Source organism: Cicer arietinum, chromosome 7 (genome assembly GCF_000331145.2).
Source record: "Cicer arietinum cultivar CDC Frontier isolate Library 1 chromosome 7, Cicar.CDCFrontier_v2.0, whole genome shotgun sequence".
Lineage (NCBI taxonomy): Eukaryota > Viridiplantae > Streptophyta > Magnoliopsida > Fabales > Fabaceae > Cicer > Cicer arietinum.
In genome coordinates, this window is record NC_021166.2 from 48,590,336 (window position 1) to 48,608,015 (window position 17,680).

Here is a 17,680-nt window from a genome sequence, read left to right on the forward strand (position 1 = left end):
CACACTTTGAATATGTTCAACACAACCATTATAACACCATATCACATAACATTTATTTTCCACACTTTGAATATGTTCAACACAACCATTATAACAACATATCACATAACATTTATTCTTCACACTTTGAATATGCTCAACACAACCATTATAACAACATATCACATAACATTTATCCATTATAACAATACATCACATAGCATTTATTTTTCGCACTTTGAATATGCTCAACACAACAATTATTAATATCCATTTTGAAGATAACACACAAACAAAACCAATAAATAACATCACAGTACATTTATATCACATATAATTCAAATAGGAAAGCGAATGGAGTGATTCCCTTACCGTTACTAGAGTTATATTTAGAATTATGCTTCACAAACTCTTGTCTCACTCATTTCACACCTGCTGTTGTGCGAGCACGTTTTCTCCCTTTCTGAATGTCATTATTCGCCGATCCGACCGTTGAAAACGTGGATCTGAATGTTGCGAACCTGCTATCCAAAAATCAGCCCGATCTAACGGTTAACGAATGTGAAATCGATGATTTTCTGATACTGATTTAAAAAATTCGGGAATGGAGTTACTCCTCTCTTTTCTCTTTTGGTGGTTGTCTTTTCTATCAAGTGGTCTCTCTTTTTCTCTCCTAAACCCTTTTTTATATCGCAGAGTGTTTTTTGAATGAAAGACGTCTGTTTTTTGTTTCCTTTTTATTAAAAAGGATGAACTTTAAGTCTGGGAAGTTAAGCCAAAAGCGGAACGTTAAGGCAGTAGTGGGGAACTTAAACCAGAAGTGGGTAACATTGACAGAAGTGGAGAAAGTTAAGCCAGGAGTAGGTAACCTTAAGCCAGACCTGGGGAACGTTAAATTGGGTAACGTGTTATTAAATAGAGAAAATGATATTTCAACCTAAGACATAAATTTGTTTTTAACGGTTCCTTTTATTATTATTATTATTATTATTATTATTATTATTATTATTATTATTATTATTAAAAATTAAAATAACACATTACAATAATAACCGACAATTTTTTTTGAATAATTATCTCAATTCCTAATAAGGTAAAATATTAAAATAAAATAAAATTTCTGGATGTTACATTCTACCTGCTTTAAATAGTTTCGTCCTCGAAACTTGACCCTAATGAAGAAAAATGCGGGTCTTACATAACTACTCCAAATTGATCACAATTATATATTCTTTTGAATTAATGTTCATCACTTAAAGGTTACAATAAACTAAAGCAGATATTTTCCAAGTAGAGATAAAATAAATAATTATCTACTAGAAGATACAACATGTTACCAAACCAAGTTGAATGAGGTAGTGCATGAACCACTTTCAAGGTTATACATCATTCTAAAAATTGATTTCTAGACTTAAATTATTATAAAAAATAGCACTAGTCATTTAGCGCAAAAAAAAATTCATTGAGAATTCAAAAAAATTTCTTAAATTACTTTTCGATAAATTGCGTCTAAATAAAAACAAAATAAATCACGTTCGTAAATATAATAAAAATAAAATAAATCACGAGTATTTTTAAAATCTATAAGATTTCTAAAATTTCACTCGTACTTTAATCATCAAAAACACATTTCTAAATAATTAATCACTATAAAATTATTATTTTCAACTTATATTTTGAAAGAAAGTTTAAACTACATATATAGATCGATAGGAGATTTTTTAATTAATTAACACTTTGAAAATAGTTTCAATTTATTTTAAAGTAGTACACATGACACAAATCATAAGGCATACTCGTATATATAATGAATTACATTAATTCACAAATCTACAAAATAAGAGTCTCTTCTCACACCAACTACTCAACATGTCTATAGATACATCTTCAGTTTCTATTGGGGAACAAAATTGGTCTAAAGCATATCAGACCATCAATTTTACAAACAACATATCACCTTCTTATATTAAACTCAAATATATATTTCTACAATGATAACACAACAAACATAATTCTACTAAAAATAACATTTTACTCATAGAATGCAATGAGTACAAAATCCAAAATTTAAATAACTTTTCAGAACGAGTTTCACTATTGAGATAATTCTTTTAAAAATTGTCTTTTTTTTTCCTTCTATTTTCTTTCTCAATTAGTAGACATTTTGTTATTTGACTTTTTTTTTAGTATTATTATAAATCACTAATGATTTCTTAAAATCTAAAACTCTATGTCAAGTTTATAGTTAAACTCTAATAAGGACATAATATCAAAATCAATCATTTCAAACAAATATCTCAATACTTTCACTTTCACGTTTCAATATTCACATCAGTCCCCTATAAACCACACATAACAACAACTCTTTTAGACTTTCTTAAAAACATAGAAAAATATAGTGTCAATTTTCATTTAAGCGTTAAATAAAATCAATAGTGTAAAATTATTGTTATTTTATAAATCAACAAAAAAAATCAACTCAATTTAATTTCTGTAAAATAACCAAAAAGTAATTTAAACAAAATTTATTTTCACTTTTCAATATAAGTCAACATTAATTCCTTCAAAATGTCATTTTTTTTTTAATTCTAAGTTCTAACAATCTCTAATATTCAAGAAGTAATATTATTAATAATATGAATTTTCTAATATTTCAAAACTACTACCAACCTCTAATATTCAAGAATTATTATTATTAATAATATGAATTTCCTAATATTTTAAAACTACTACTAACGTATTAATTTCATTATCAAGATCAAAATTTTAATAATCATGTTGTGACCCCAAAGGCAAGTTCTATCAATCAATAATTAGTATTAGCTCGATTCAATTGATAATTTCAAACATATAGCTAGTCAATACAACAACAAAAAAACTATTTCTAACTATCGATTATAACAAAAGAACAAATAATTAAATTTAGAAACACAATTCCAATCAAAAGATAATTCACTCAATCATGTCAACAATTCAAATTAAATCACAACAAGAATAAGCAAGTAGTTAACAATTAACAATCATCTTTAATAAATCATATTACAATAGTAAAATGCATTGCACTTCACACAATAATAATAGGTAAGCTTTTCAGTATTAAGTGTTTCAGCACAAGGTTGATGACTAATTGACAACTGACACATAACCCACTCGACCTGATTGGACATACCTGCTCTGATATCACTAATGTGACACCCTACACCCTAAAATGATAAATATAATAATTTATACTAGATTTTTTTTAGTAAAATAGGCAGCAGATAAATAAAATTTGTATACAAGGAAATTAAAACTTTGTAACTAATTTAGGATATCACTTTTCTCGAAGTACACATGGAAAAAATCAAACTTTATTACTCAATTAAAACAATTTAATCTCAATGAACTTAATTTAACTATAAATTCCTATTTAAATTCCAAAAACGTAATAGTACTAAGGTTTTCATATAAAAAGTCATTTGTAATTACATAACTAAAATATAAATTGCAACTCTTAATTCTCGGTATCACCTATAAGAGCGGGGTTTCTACTAACTTGAACTTCAAGACTCATTAACCTGTAATAACTGTGATTTAGCAAACGCAGGGCAAAATCAGTCAAACACAACACAACGAAGAAGGTGATTATCGAAATCATGTTGAAAATATAATATAAATAAGACGAACACGCAAGAAATCATAATAGACCATATCATTACACAAACATTCATCAAGAAAATATCACATTAAAGGTCAAAATCAATCAAATAAAATCAATAAATTTCACTATAACATCAAATTGTCTAAGAGAAATTATTATCCCACACGATACACATTAATCACAACAAAACAATCACAAGAAAATACAATGCTATGCATGAGCTTAAACTCTACTTCACAATATGGTACCATTCTAACTCTGAAGTACTTGGTTAGGAGGCTTGATACTATGCCACCATCCCGGTGGACGGATAATTCAAATTGGCCCAGTCCTCATAGATCCCCTCAACTCAATCTGAGACACATATACGCGACAGTCGAGCTAAATGTGTGTTGCATGGTAGCTTCCGACATTTGGAGTGCTATCTCCAAGTCACCTAGGAATTCCCCACCAGAATACCTTAAATGTCTAGTAATCTTGCCTTAAGGCTCAACAACAGACTGCAAGATCAGACTCATTCAATTGTACTTCTCTGGAATCACTAGGTTTGTCAGGCTCTACCTATATGATGACAAAATGATATCCACTTCATAAATTCTCAATATTTATTTTCTCCCCTGGTTGGCCTATGATACTCCATTAAGACCGTCACTTCGAACACAAATTGAAATCACCATTATTTCATCAACTATGGGGTTACTTGCCACCATCCCGGTGGACGGATAATTCAAATTGGCCCAGTCCTCATAGATCCCCTCAACTCAATCTGAGACACATATACGCGACAGTCGAGCTAAATGTGTGTTGCATGGTAGCTTCCGACATTTGGAGTGCTATCTCCAAGTCACCTAGGAATTCCCCACCAGAATACCTTAAATGTCTAGTAATCTTGCCTTAAGGCTCAACAACAGACTGCAAGATCAGACTCATTCAATTGTACTTCTCTGGAATCACTAGGTTTGTCAGGCTCTACCTATATGATGACAAAATGATATCCACTTCATAAATTCTCAATATTTATTTTCTCCCCTGGTTGGCCTATGATACTCCATTAAGACCGTCACTTCGAACACAAATTGAAATCACCATTATTTCATCAACTATGGGGTTACTTCAATATTCTCATCACAAATTCACAACATCACTATCATTAATCATATCTCATCAGATAAACTCATGGAAATTTTATAGTATCACTATCATCAATCATAAATCACCACATAAACTTATCACAAATTTATAACATCATTATTATTAATTATACATCATCATAATTACATAAAATTCATTCGACATCCAATATCACAATAATATCAAATGTCACATATTTAATAAAAATAAATCAAACATCACAATAATATCAAATACCACACATTTAACGAAGTTAAATCAATCAATGCCTTATAAATATTTATATTCCACATTTTAATCTCACAATTTCCATATTTTTATGTAAACTACATGTTTTTGATGACGACAAGATCACCAACTATGGACAATGCAGCAAGATCAAAAAGAAGATCAAACCATCTTGAATAAGCTTCCAAATCCAAATAATAAATGATTAAATGTAAAGGTATATGATACAAATCAATAGTTCAAATACATGAGAACAATTCATATTTACATATGCATTTAACATGTTTTCGAAGATCAAAAAAAACATTAACAAATCATTTAAAATCATATTTTTGACAATTTGCATAAGTGTATTCGAATACACCATGTTGTATTCGAATACAACTTAAGTCAGAGGCAAAACGTCATGTATTCGACTACACCCATCTGTAGTCGAATACAAGCTAAGTCAGTGGCCAAGTGTATTCGACTACACCCATATGTAGTCGAATACAAGTTAAGTCAGAGGCTAAAATACATTAATCTGTATTCGACTACACTGATGTATATTCGAATACAAGATGTAAAATTTGAATTTTTTGAACGTTACAAAGACATGTATTCGAATACACATATACTGTATTCGAATACACCTGGAAACATTACAATTTTTCAGATCTGGAATGCCTCTAGAACATTGTAATTTTTCATCAAACCTCTTGGATCAATAGCCACGAATCTGAAAGGATGTTTTATGGAGTATAAATACCCCATAACTTCAGATCAAAAAATCAACCATCCTTGAATTAATTCATTAAACAACTTTGAACAAAATTCTGATTTTTCTAAGTACTTGCATTAGATTCTCATATCATTCTAAAAGTTCTCAAGTACTTGAATTACTATTGAGTTGTTTATCAATATACCACATCTTAGATTTAATCAAACCTTATTGTATCATTTGTACAAGTAAGATAGTGGTGTGCTATCTTAGAAGTATTGTTAGAAGTTTTGTAGCAAGAATCCCAGGGTGGGAGTTGTACATTTTCTGACAAGTATTGGATTAATCTCTTGTGGTGTGCAAGAGGACTGGACGTACCCTTGGTTATAAGGGGAACCAGGATAAATCTTAACGTGTTCATTTACTTACTGCAATTTTTATTAAGCCTTGTTCTTAAACTCAGAAAATTCAATTACCATATCACTAAAAACAAGAAAATTTACTAACACCTAATTCACCCCCCCCTCTTAGGCGTACTTCTATACTTACATTTTATATTAATCAATTTAACATTCAAAGGGTTACTGTCGTACATAGCGAGTCCAAATGAATCATTGAGAAATATGGTTTTCCCGTTCATCTTACATTATATTATACTCCTAAATTCAAACGTTCTATCACCCCTTACCTTATTTTGACGCTTTCACATACGAATATGATTCCACGAGCAAACAACCTTTGTTCTTTGAATCTTTGTCCTTCAATCGATAATAATTCAAAAAATCAATCAGTAGATAATATGGTCACTTTTCACACGATCGTTTTGGCGTTGTTTTCACTCAAATCGGACTTACGGTGAAGAAGAGCGACACCAAATAACGAATTCTATAAATGGAGAAGTCGAGTATTTTAGGGAGAAATTGAGATGGTTAAAAATATGAGAAAGTAGGTTTATTTGACTAACTAAATGTGTGAAATAACATACTGAAATTTGGACGAAAATGAAGAATTTTTTTTAGAAAGGTATCAATGACAGATGTTAATTTCTTGGTAAAGATGAGTGCCACCAGCTTATTCCCGTGCTATTACTTGTACGACTGCTTCATCTCAATTTTTGATTTTGTTTTATTATTATTCTTTTATTATTTAATTAGGTTTTCCTATTACGCATGGACCTAGTCTATAAAATACATTTTAATCCTTTTCTTTTATTTTGTTTTGTTTTTTTAAAAAAACTAACAATTAATCACTATAATTATACTTATTTATTAAAATACTGACGTTATAATAATATATCATTAGAGAATAGTCAAAATTATAAAATAAATAAATATAACGACAATATTTTATGTTAATTACTAAATCCTAATAAATATATATATAAAATCACAATTACAAAATAATTATATAAAAATAAACAAAATCAAACACAATATTACTATTGTCTCAAGATAATTATTTATAAAATAAGTAATTAAAATAAGACATCTTTAGAAATAATTGAATATAATTAAGTGCACATTTAATATTAGTCAAACAAACAAGAAAATATAATATTAATTAGCAACTCACATATACAAGTAAAATCGCCTAAATCTTATTCTTTAAAATATTTACTTATTATTTTTTGGAAAATATATAAAATAATAAAATATAACATACTTGGTCAAATATGTACAAGATTAACACGTCATAGAAAACACACCTATAAAGAAAATTACTCATAAAGTAATCAACATGTATTCTAAAATAATTTTAATACCAAATTAATTATTTAAAATCTTAATTAATTAATAAAATAGTTTATTATCAAATTTGGGGTGTTACATTTATAACTTTGATTATTTTCTCTTTTGTTATAGTTGATAGTTAGAAATAAATTTTTCTTTTGATTGGCTACTATTTGTTTGAAATTATGAATTTAATCGAGGTGATACTAATTATCGATTGATAGACCTTGTCTTTAGGGTCATTATATGATTATTAAAGTTTTGATCTTTCTAATGAAGTCAATTTAGAAAGTTAGCAGTAACTTTGAAATATTAGGAATTTCATATTATTAATAATAATAATTCTTGAATATTAGAGGTGGTAGAACTTAGAAGTTAAAAAAATAAAATTACATGAAGGAGTTAGAGTTGACTTACTTTGTAAAATGAAAAATAACTTTTGTTTGAATTACTCTTGATTATTTTAAAGAAATTAAATTGAGTTAAATTTTTGTTGTTTATAAAGTAACAATAATTCTATACTACTGATTTTATTTAATACTTAAAACAATTGAAAATTTACACCATATTTTACCATATGTTATTTTTACACCAAATTTACACCATATTTGTCCTTTGGAATGATTGATTGATTAATTCTGATATTATGAATTAGAGTTTAACTTGATATTAGAGTTTTAGATTTTAAGAACTCACTAGTGATTTATAATGGTACTAAAAAGAAAAAAATAAATGGGGGTCCCATGATAAAATGTCTACTAATTGAGAAAGAGAAGGAAAACAAAAAAAGAGGTTAAAAAAATTGATTTTAAAGGGTGGATTTTAATTTTAAATCACTTGAAAGTTTTGATGGTTGTATCTAAATGATTAATGTTTTTATATTGCTTTTGAAATCAATTTAGGACGTTCGTCATGATTTTGAGATAGTATACAATTCATATTATTAGCAATAGTAATTCTTAAATATTCAAGGTTGGTTGAAATTTTATAGTTAGACTTTTAGAAACAAAAAATTGTGAAGGGATTAAATTTGATTTATTTTATAAAAGGAAATATTTTATGTTTGAATTATTGTTGACTTACTTTTGAGAATTAAATTGTGTTGGAGTTGTGTTAATTCTTAAATTAATTATAAAAATATATATATTTATGATGATTTTATTTAAAATTTAGATTAGTCACATAAGAGAAAAATAACTTACGCCAAGTTTTACTATGTGCCGTTTAAAAAAAAAAGATAATCTAGAAGATTTGTTGTAAAAATAGCTTTTAGAAATAAGAAAAAAAAAAAAACTATTTTAGAAGTCTTGGTGAGTTAGAAAATTTTGTATCTAATTTTATATACATGATTTGATTTGATTTCAAAAATAGGTTGAAAAAAAAAATGATTTTAAGAGTGCTTAAATATCCTGAGAGGTATTTTGGTGGTTAAGGTATTGGTGAAATTTTAGTAATCTTATTGATTTTAAAAATAGTTAAAAAAAATCGTAAAATTTATTAAGAAATAATCCAAGGAAAAGTTTGAAATTCTGAAGAAAAATTATTTTATGGTATTAAAAGATTAGTCATCCTTTTAAAATAATTTAAGTGTTTGAAATCAAATTTTAGAGTATTGATTAACCACTAAAATGATTTATGTGCTACGAGATTAATTTTAGTTTCTGATTGTTATATTAACTTCGAGTAAAAATAGTTACTTACTTTATCTATTAATTGAAAAATCTTTGTTTTAACTTTTGTTTAATGATAAAGATTGATTAAAAAAAAGATGAATTATTAATTTAATTGTGATAAATATGTTGTTGTTGGATTGCTATGAGAATATTCTACATCATGATGCCAATTATTCAATTACTTATACGAATGTATATGTGACTAGGTGAAGGTGAAAGTATTTGTGTTACAGGCGTTCTAAGTGTTGGGAATTTGTGAATAGTTTTTAGAGTCATTGATAGTGTTTAAAAGTGAAATAATTCTATATTTTATTTTATTTTAATTAGTGATTCATATCGATGCAAGTGTCATTTCTTTTATTGTTATAACTAATTGTAAATTAAAAATAAATTATTGGAAATGTGTAATTAAGTCGGTTTTTAACTTGAAGTAAGGAGTATTAGTTTTGGCGCCGCCTTCGCACTCTTGAATCATGTCAAAGATACTTATAATTACCCATATTTGAATTTGAATGACTACAGTTATGGTTACCTTAAGTAGTTGACTACATGAGTATGAGATACTAGCTACCCCGATGACTCATTGGCGATAAAAGAGGTAACAATAATTCGTTGTTATTATTTTTAGAAATACTTGTTAATTTTATTTTTGAAATAGTTAAAAGTCATGTACATCTCTTATACAATTTCGAATGCTTATGAGTCTTATGTGGCATCAATGTTGAATATTGACAATTGTTTATGTGGTGTGAATATTAGGTTGGAGGTGTATACTTAAATTAAACATTCAATTAAGTATATTTTTAATTTGCTTAAAATGAATAAGGACATTGTGTTAATATCTTATTTGTCCTATATTATCTCATGTCATAAGGACTTTAACTATTGTATGAGTTTCTATAAATGACTTTGTTTAAAATTTAAATTTGAGTGTGTTTAACTATATATGAAAATATTTATCTCATTTTGTTATGAATATACACAAGTTTTTTTTTTTTTTAAAAAGAAAAATAAAATTAAGTAATTGTATGTCATTGAGTTGTATATGCACTTCTATTTTTAATTCTTGAAGGTGTGAAATATTTTAAATGTTTTTCTATATGTCTAACTTTTGTGAAATTTGTAAAGTAATTATTTTTAGGATTTAAACATTCTTTTAGGAGAGTAAAACTACTAGAATATTGTTTGAGTAGTTAGTTGAAGTTAACAATCCATTTGACATATTTTGGGTTCATTGAGCTTGAGGTAGTAACTTGTGGTTACTAAATCTATAAGCCTTGTTTCTTTCGTAAATATAGTGGATAATTGTAGTATTTCATTCACAATTGAAATATTAGTTGTGATTGTCTAAATGATTCATTGTGTCATGTTAACTACTCATGCTAAGCTAATTGATTTTTGACATCTTGTGCTTAAATGAGTAGTGAATACCTTAAATATATTTATAGGCTATGTTTGAATCTTTATGGTGGTTAGTTAGACAGCAGTTCTTTTATTGTTCACTTCAAATTTTGAGGACGAAATATCTTTAACGAGGGGAGAATTGTAACACCCTAAATTTTATAATAGACTATTTTATTAATTAAATAGGATTTTAAATAATTAATTTGTTGTTAAAATTATTTTTGAACATATGTTGATAAAGTCCGTGACTAACTGTCGTTATATGAATATTTTCTATGATGTGATAGTTTATTACATATTTTATTAAATGAGCGATATAAATGATAAATATTTTATTTTATTATTTTATATTTTTTTAAATAATAGTATTTTAGTGGAATATTTTAAAGAATAAGATTTTATGCGGTTTTACGTGTATATACGCATATGCATTTAATGTAATATTTTTTTGGAAGTTTGACTATGTAATGATATTTCAATTATTTATAACTATTTTCTATTTTTAGTTATTTATTTTATAAATAATTACCTCGGGATAGTAGTAATATTGTATTTGATTTCCTTTATTTTTATATAGTTGTTATGGTATGATGATTTTATACGTATTTATTATGATTTGGTAAATAATAAAGTATTGATGTTATATTTAATTTTTTTTCATTTAAAATATTTTCTAACGATGGTAGTAATTTGATGTGAGCATTTAAAAAAAAATAATTATGGTTATAGTTATAGTTATTAATTTGAATATGAGAGTTTTGGTTATTAATGTATTTTAAAATATTAATTATTTTATTTTATAAAACATTAGTTTTGAAATATTATTAATAGTTCAGTAATTAAATTGTGTTTAAAAAAAGTGTTAAAAAAATAATTTTGGTAATGGTTTGTTTTATTTTTTAAAAGATAAATAAATAAATAAATAAATAAATAAAAGTAGTAAAATGTGTTTTATGGGTTAAGCTCTTATGCAAGAGTAAACCCTAATTAATTAATTATATATAAAAAAAATCAAAGAATTTAATTGAAAAGTGAAAAGAAGGAAATATACCACAAAGAGAGAGTAGTCGCACGTAAAGAAACAGGACAGCCGCAACTTGAGAGAAAAAAGAGGAAAATTGGCATCGATGATCGATAACTGTTCCGAAATTTTTTTCTCGTTCTCGTCCAAATTTTAGTATGTTATTTTATTAATTTAGATAGTCAAATAAACATACTTTCTCAGATTTTTAACCGTCCAAATTTCTCTATAAAATACATGACTTCTCTGTTTATAAAATTCCTTATTTTGCACCGTTCTTTTTCACCATAAGTTCGATTTGAGTGAAACCAACGCCAAAACGATCGTGTAAAAAATGACTATTTTATCCACTAATTGGTTTTCTGATTTATAGTAAGTTTCCTTAACCGAAATTCAAAATTATTTTTTAGAGTGTCTTCTCATAATCTATTTTTGATGTTTACTCATAAACTGTCGAGTTAGATCGATTGAAGGACAAATAGTCAAACAGCAAAGGTTGTTTGCTCGTGGAATCATATTCATGTGTGAAAGCGTCAAAATAAGGTAAGGAGTGAGAGAACGTTTGAATACATGAGTATAATATAATGTTATATGAACGGGAAAACCGTATTTCCCAACGATTCATTCGGGGCTCGCTACATACGGCAGTTTCCCTTTGAGTGATAAATTTATTAATATAAAAATATGAGAATTGTGAGATTAAAATGTGGAATAGAAATATTTATAAGGTGTTAATTGATTTAACTTCGTTAAATGTGTGGTATTTGATATTATTGTGATGTTTGATTTATTTTTATTAAATGTGTGATATTTGATATTATTTTGATATTGGATATGCTTGATTAGATGTATTTATGTGATGTGATAATAAAAGGTGGATGCATTTTGGTAAGTTTATGTGATTATGATGATGTATAATTAATAATAATGATATTATAAATATGTGATAAGTCTATGTGGTGATTTATGATTGATGATAGTGATTCTATAAAATTTTGATGAATTTATTTGATGAGATGTGATTAATGATAGTGATGTTGTGAATTTGTGATGAGAATATTGAAGTAACCCTATAGTTGATGAAATAATGTTGATTTCAATTTGTGTTTGAGGTGACAGTCTTATTGGAATATCATAGACCAACAAGGGGAGAAAATAAATATTGAGAATTTGTAAAGTGAATATTATTTTGTCATCATATAGGTAGGGCCTGACAAGCCTAGTGATTTCGGGGAAGTACAACTGTAACACCCCAAATTTGATAATAAACTATTTTATTAATTAATTAAGATTTTAGATAATTAGTTTGGTATTAAAATTATTTTAGAATACATGTTGATTAGTTTATGATTAATTTTCTTTATAGGTGTATTTTTTATGACGTATTAATCTTGTACATATTTGACCAAATATGTTATATTTTATTATTTTATATATTTTCAAAAAATTAATAGTACTAAGTGTAAATATTTTAATGAATAAGATTTAGGCGACTTTACGTGTATATGTGAGTTGATAATTAACATCATATTTTCTTGTGTATTTGACTAATATTAAATGTGCACTTAATAATATTTTTTTTAAGATTAATTATTTTAATTATTCTAATTTATCATATATTAGTTATGAAATATTAGTAATGTTTTATCAATGAGATTGTGTTAAAAAAAATAATGTTGAAAATAATTAGTATTGGTAATTTTTGGTTTTATTAATAAATAAAAAAGATTAAAATGTGTTTCATGGGTCAAGCACAAGTAAAACCTAATTAAAGAATAAAACAAAACAAAAAATAGAGGACGAGAAAGCTATCCCCACGACAACTGCTCCTCCCAAGAGGAATTGGAACAAAATTAGAAGAAAATTGACACCGACGATCATAAATCTTTCATAAAATTTTCTCCGTTTCCATCCAAATTTCAATATGGTATTTTATACATTTATCTAGTCAATTAACATAACTTTTCAGATTTTTAGCAACCCCAATTTCTCTGTAAAATATCTGACTTCTCCATTTGTAGAATTCATTATTTTGCACTGTTCTTCTTCACCGTAAGTCCGATTTGAGTGAAACCAACGCCAAAACAATCGCGTGAAAAGTAGCTATATTATCCACTAATTAGTTTTCTGATTTATGATAAGTTTCCTTGACAGAATTTCGAAATTTAGTTTTTAGAGTGTCTTCTCATAGTTTGATATAACGTTCACCCTTAAATTGTTGAGTTAGATTGATTGAAGGACAAAGAGTCAAAGGACAAAGGCTGTTTTCTCGTGGAATCATATTCGTATGTGAAAGCATCAAAATAAGGTAAGGGGTGAGAGAGTGTTTGAATTCATGAGTATAATATAATGTGAGATGAACGGGAAAACCGTATTTCCTAACGATTCATCTGAGACTTGCTACGTACGGCAGTAGCCCTTTGAGTGATAAATTGATTAATGTGAAAATATGGAAATTGAGAGTATAAAATATGGAATAGAAATATTTATAAGGTGTTGATTGATTTAATTTCGTTAAATGCATGATATTTGATATTATTGTGCTATTTGATTTCAAATGAATTTGATGCATATGTTTGATTAGATGAATTTATGTGATGTGATAATAAAATATGAATGCATGGTATGATATATGTATGCGGGATGATAATGATGATTTTTTATCGATGATAGTGATGTTATAAATTTGTGATGAATTTGTATGACGATTATGATTATGTATGATTAGTGACGTTACAAAATTGTGACGAGTTTATATGATGATTATGATTATGTATGATTAATGATGTTATAAAATTGTGATGAGAATATTGAAGTACCCCATAATTTATGAAATAGTGATGATTTATAAAGATGATGCTCTTAATGGAGTAGTCTACGCTAACTAGGGGAGAAAATAAATATTGAGAAGCTTAGCGATTCTGGGGAAGTACAACTGAATGAGTCTAATCATGGTTGTCTGCTGTTGAGCCTTAAGGCAAGATTGTTAGACCTTGGAGGTATTCGGGTGGGGAATTCCTAGGTGACTTGGAGGTAGCACTCGAAATGTCTGGAGCTACCACGCAACACACGTTTACCTTGATTGTCACGTATATGTGTTTCGGGTTGAGTTGAGGTGATCTACGAGGACATGGCCAATTTGAATTGTCCATCCACCGGGATGATGGCATAGTATCAAGCTTCCTAACCAAGTACTTCTAAGTTAAAATGGTACCATATTGTGAAGTAGAGTCTAAGCTCATGCATATCGTTGCATTTTCTTGTGATTATTTTGTTGTGATTAATGTGTATCACATGTGATTATAATTTCTCTTAGACGATTTGATGTAATAGTGAAAGGTATTGATTTTCCTTGAGTGATTTTGACTTTCTAATGTGATAATTTTCTTGAACAATGTTTGTGTAATAATACGGTTCTCTTAGGATTTTGTTTGCGTGTTCTTCTTACTTGTATTATACTAACATGATTTCGAAACTCACCTCCTTCTTCTTACTTGTATTATACTATCAACATGATTTTGTTTGTGTTTGACTGGCTTGGCCCTACGTTTGCAAAATCACAGTTATTATAGGTTAATGAGTCTTGAAGTTCAAGTTTGGGAGAAACCCCGCTCTGATAGGTGATACCGGAAATATGGGTTTTAATTTGTATTCTACTTATTTAATTTGAAACATATTTTTGTATGAAAACCTTAGAAGTACTAGTAAGTTTTTAGAATTAGATCAAGTAATTATAATTAAATCAAGCTTATCGAGATTGCACTATTTTAATGGAGAAAACAAGTTTAAAGTGTTCTTGTTTTTTATTCTTGAGAAACGTGATATCCTAAATTGAAAATAAAAGTTTTTATTTTCTTGGAAATAAATTTTTATTTATCCGCTGCAAATTTTAAATGAATATGATATAAATTATTATATATATTATTTTGGGGTTTAGGGTATCACAACAACTGAATGAGCCTGATTGTGACAGCTACTGAGACTTAAGGTAAGATTGTTAGACCTTGGAGGTATTCTGGTGGGGAATTCCTAGGTGACTTGGAGGTAGCACTCCAAATATCGGGAGCTACCATGGAACATACGTTTACCTCAACTTTTGGGTATATGTGTCTCGGGTTTAGTTGAGGGAATCTATGAGGACATGGCCAATTTGATTATTTTCTTGTGATTTTATTTGAGTGATTTTGACCTTTTAATTTGATATTTACTTGAGGAATGTTTGTGTAATGATACGGTTCTATTATAATTGTTTACGTGCTCTTATTACTTATATCATACTATCGACATGATTTCGAAACTCACCTCCTTCGTTATTTGTGTTTGGCTGGCTTGTCCATGCATTTGCGAAATCGTAGTTATTACAGGTTAATGAGTCTTGAAGTTCAAGTTGGAAGAAATCCCGCTCTGATAGGTAATACCGGGAATTAAGAGTTGTAATTTATATTTTAGTTATGTAATTACAAATGACTTTTTATATGAAAATTTAGTACTAGTAAGTTTTGGAATTAAAATAGGAATTTATAGTTAAATCAAGTTCATTGAGATTAAATTGTTTTAATTGAGTAATAAAGTTTGAATTGTTCTATGTGTACTTCGACAAACGTGATATCCTAAATTAGTTACAAAATTTTGTATTTCCTTGTAAACATATTTTCTTTATCCGCTGCAAATTTTACTAAAAAAATTTAGTATAAATTATTATATTTTGTTATTTTGGAGTTTAAGGTGTCACATATTCGAACTTGATTTACCTGTGTCTTGTTTATATTCTTAAACATGTGTGTAAATGAAAATCAAATAAACTACATTCTTGTTTAGACTCTCCGATGTTGGTGTTACCATCTTTGATATGATATGTCTAGGAAGACATCAAGACATCCCATCGGTAAAACTCATGAAACCAACCTATTGATTCTTGCAAAAAAAATAGATAAATTTAAGACTAAATAGCACCTACGGTCCCTTAACTTAATTTCAGTTAACGTTTTAGTCCTTTATCTTTTTTTTTCTTCCCTATTTGGTTATTTATTTTAACTTTAAGTGTTTATTTGATATTTTATGTTTTAAAATGTAAACAATGTTATCATTTTTCTTACAAAAATTCATCAAAATATTTAGATAAAATTCATAAAATTAATTATCATCTTCAACATATATAATGCAAATTTTTATCAAATTCATAACTTAAATATTTAAATAAACTCATATTTTTATTTTTTATTTGATGTTGTTGGAGATGAAAATATGAGTTTATTTGAATATATGAGTTATGGATTTGATAAAATTTGAATTATGTTTAAGATTATTATTAATTTTTTGGATTTTGTTTGAAAATTTTGATGAAGTTTTTGAATTTTTGTAAAAAAAAAAAAGGATAACATTTTTGACCTTTTAAAATATAAAAGATCAAATTTTCATTTAAAATTAAAGTAAAAGACCTCATCGAAAAAAATAAATAAATAAAGGAAATTAATGTGTTCCTAGAATTCCAACCCATGTTTCTACTTCTAATTATTTTTATTATTTTGCCCTATATATTAGACACCTAACTTTTTATGCTATTTTTTTGGACTTTATGTAAATAAAAAATGAAATACAAAAATATAATAATAAAAATAAAAATAAAAATTATAATAAATAATTAGGGCTATAAACTTTTGAAAATCATGGGTTTTCTTATTCTTGTTTGCCTCTGGTTCCTATTTAGATATTTAATTCTTTTTTAAAACATAAAAGAAAGGTATATAATTGAATGAAAACAAAACAAAAATAAATGGATTGATACTTATAAAAATCAGTATAATTGTGATCAATTGAATGAAAAAAAACTAAAAAGAAATAGATCAATGGTAATAAAAATCAGTATAATTGTGATGAATTGAATGAAAAGAAACCGAAAAGAAATTAATTAATAGTAATACAAATGGTGATCAATTCGTAATTATTTCCTTTTCTTTTATAACCTACGCCCAAAAAGTCTATAAATAATCCACACCATGAGAGAAAAATGGGGAGAAATGGAGAAAACATTACTGAGTAAAAACAAGAGACATAAAATTATAGGTAAAAATAGGGAGAAATAGAGAATCTGAACTTGATAAAATAAATTCAGCAGTAAGGGGTAAAGTAAATAATTTATATGCAATTTATTATAAGGTAACCGTTTTACTGGAC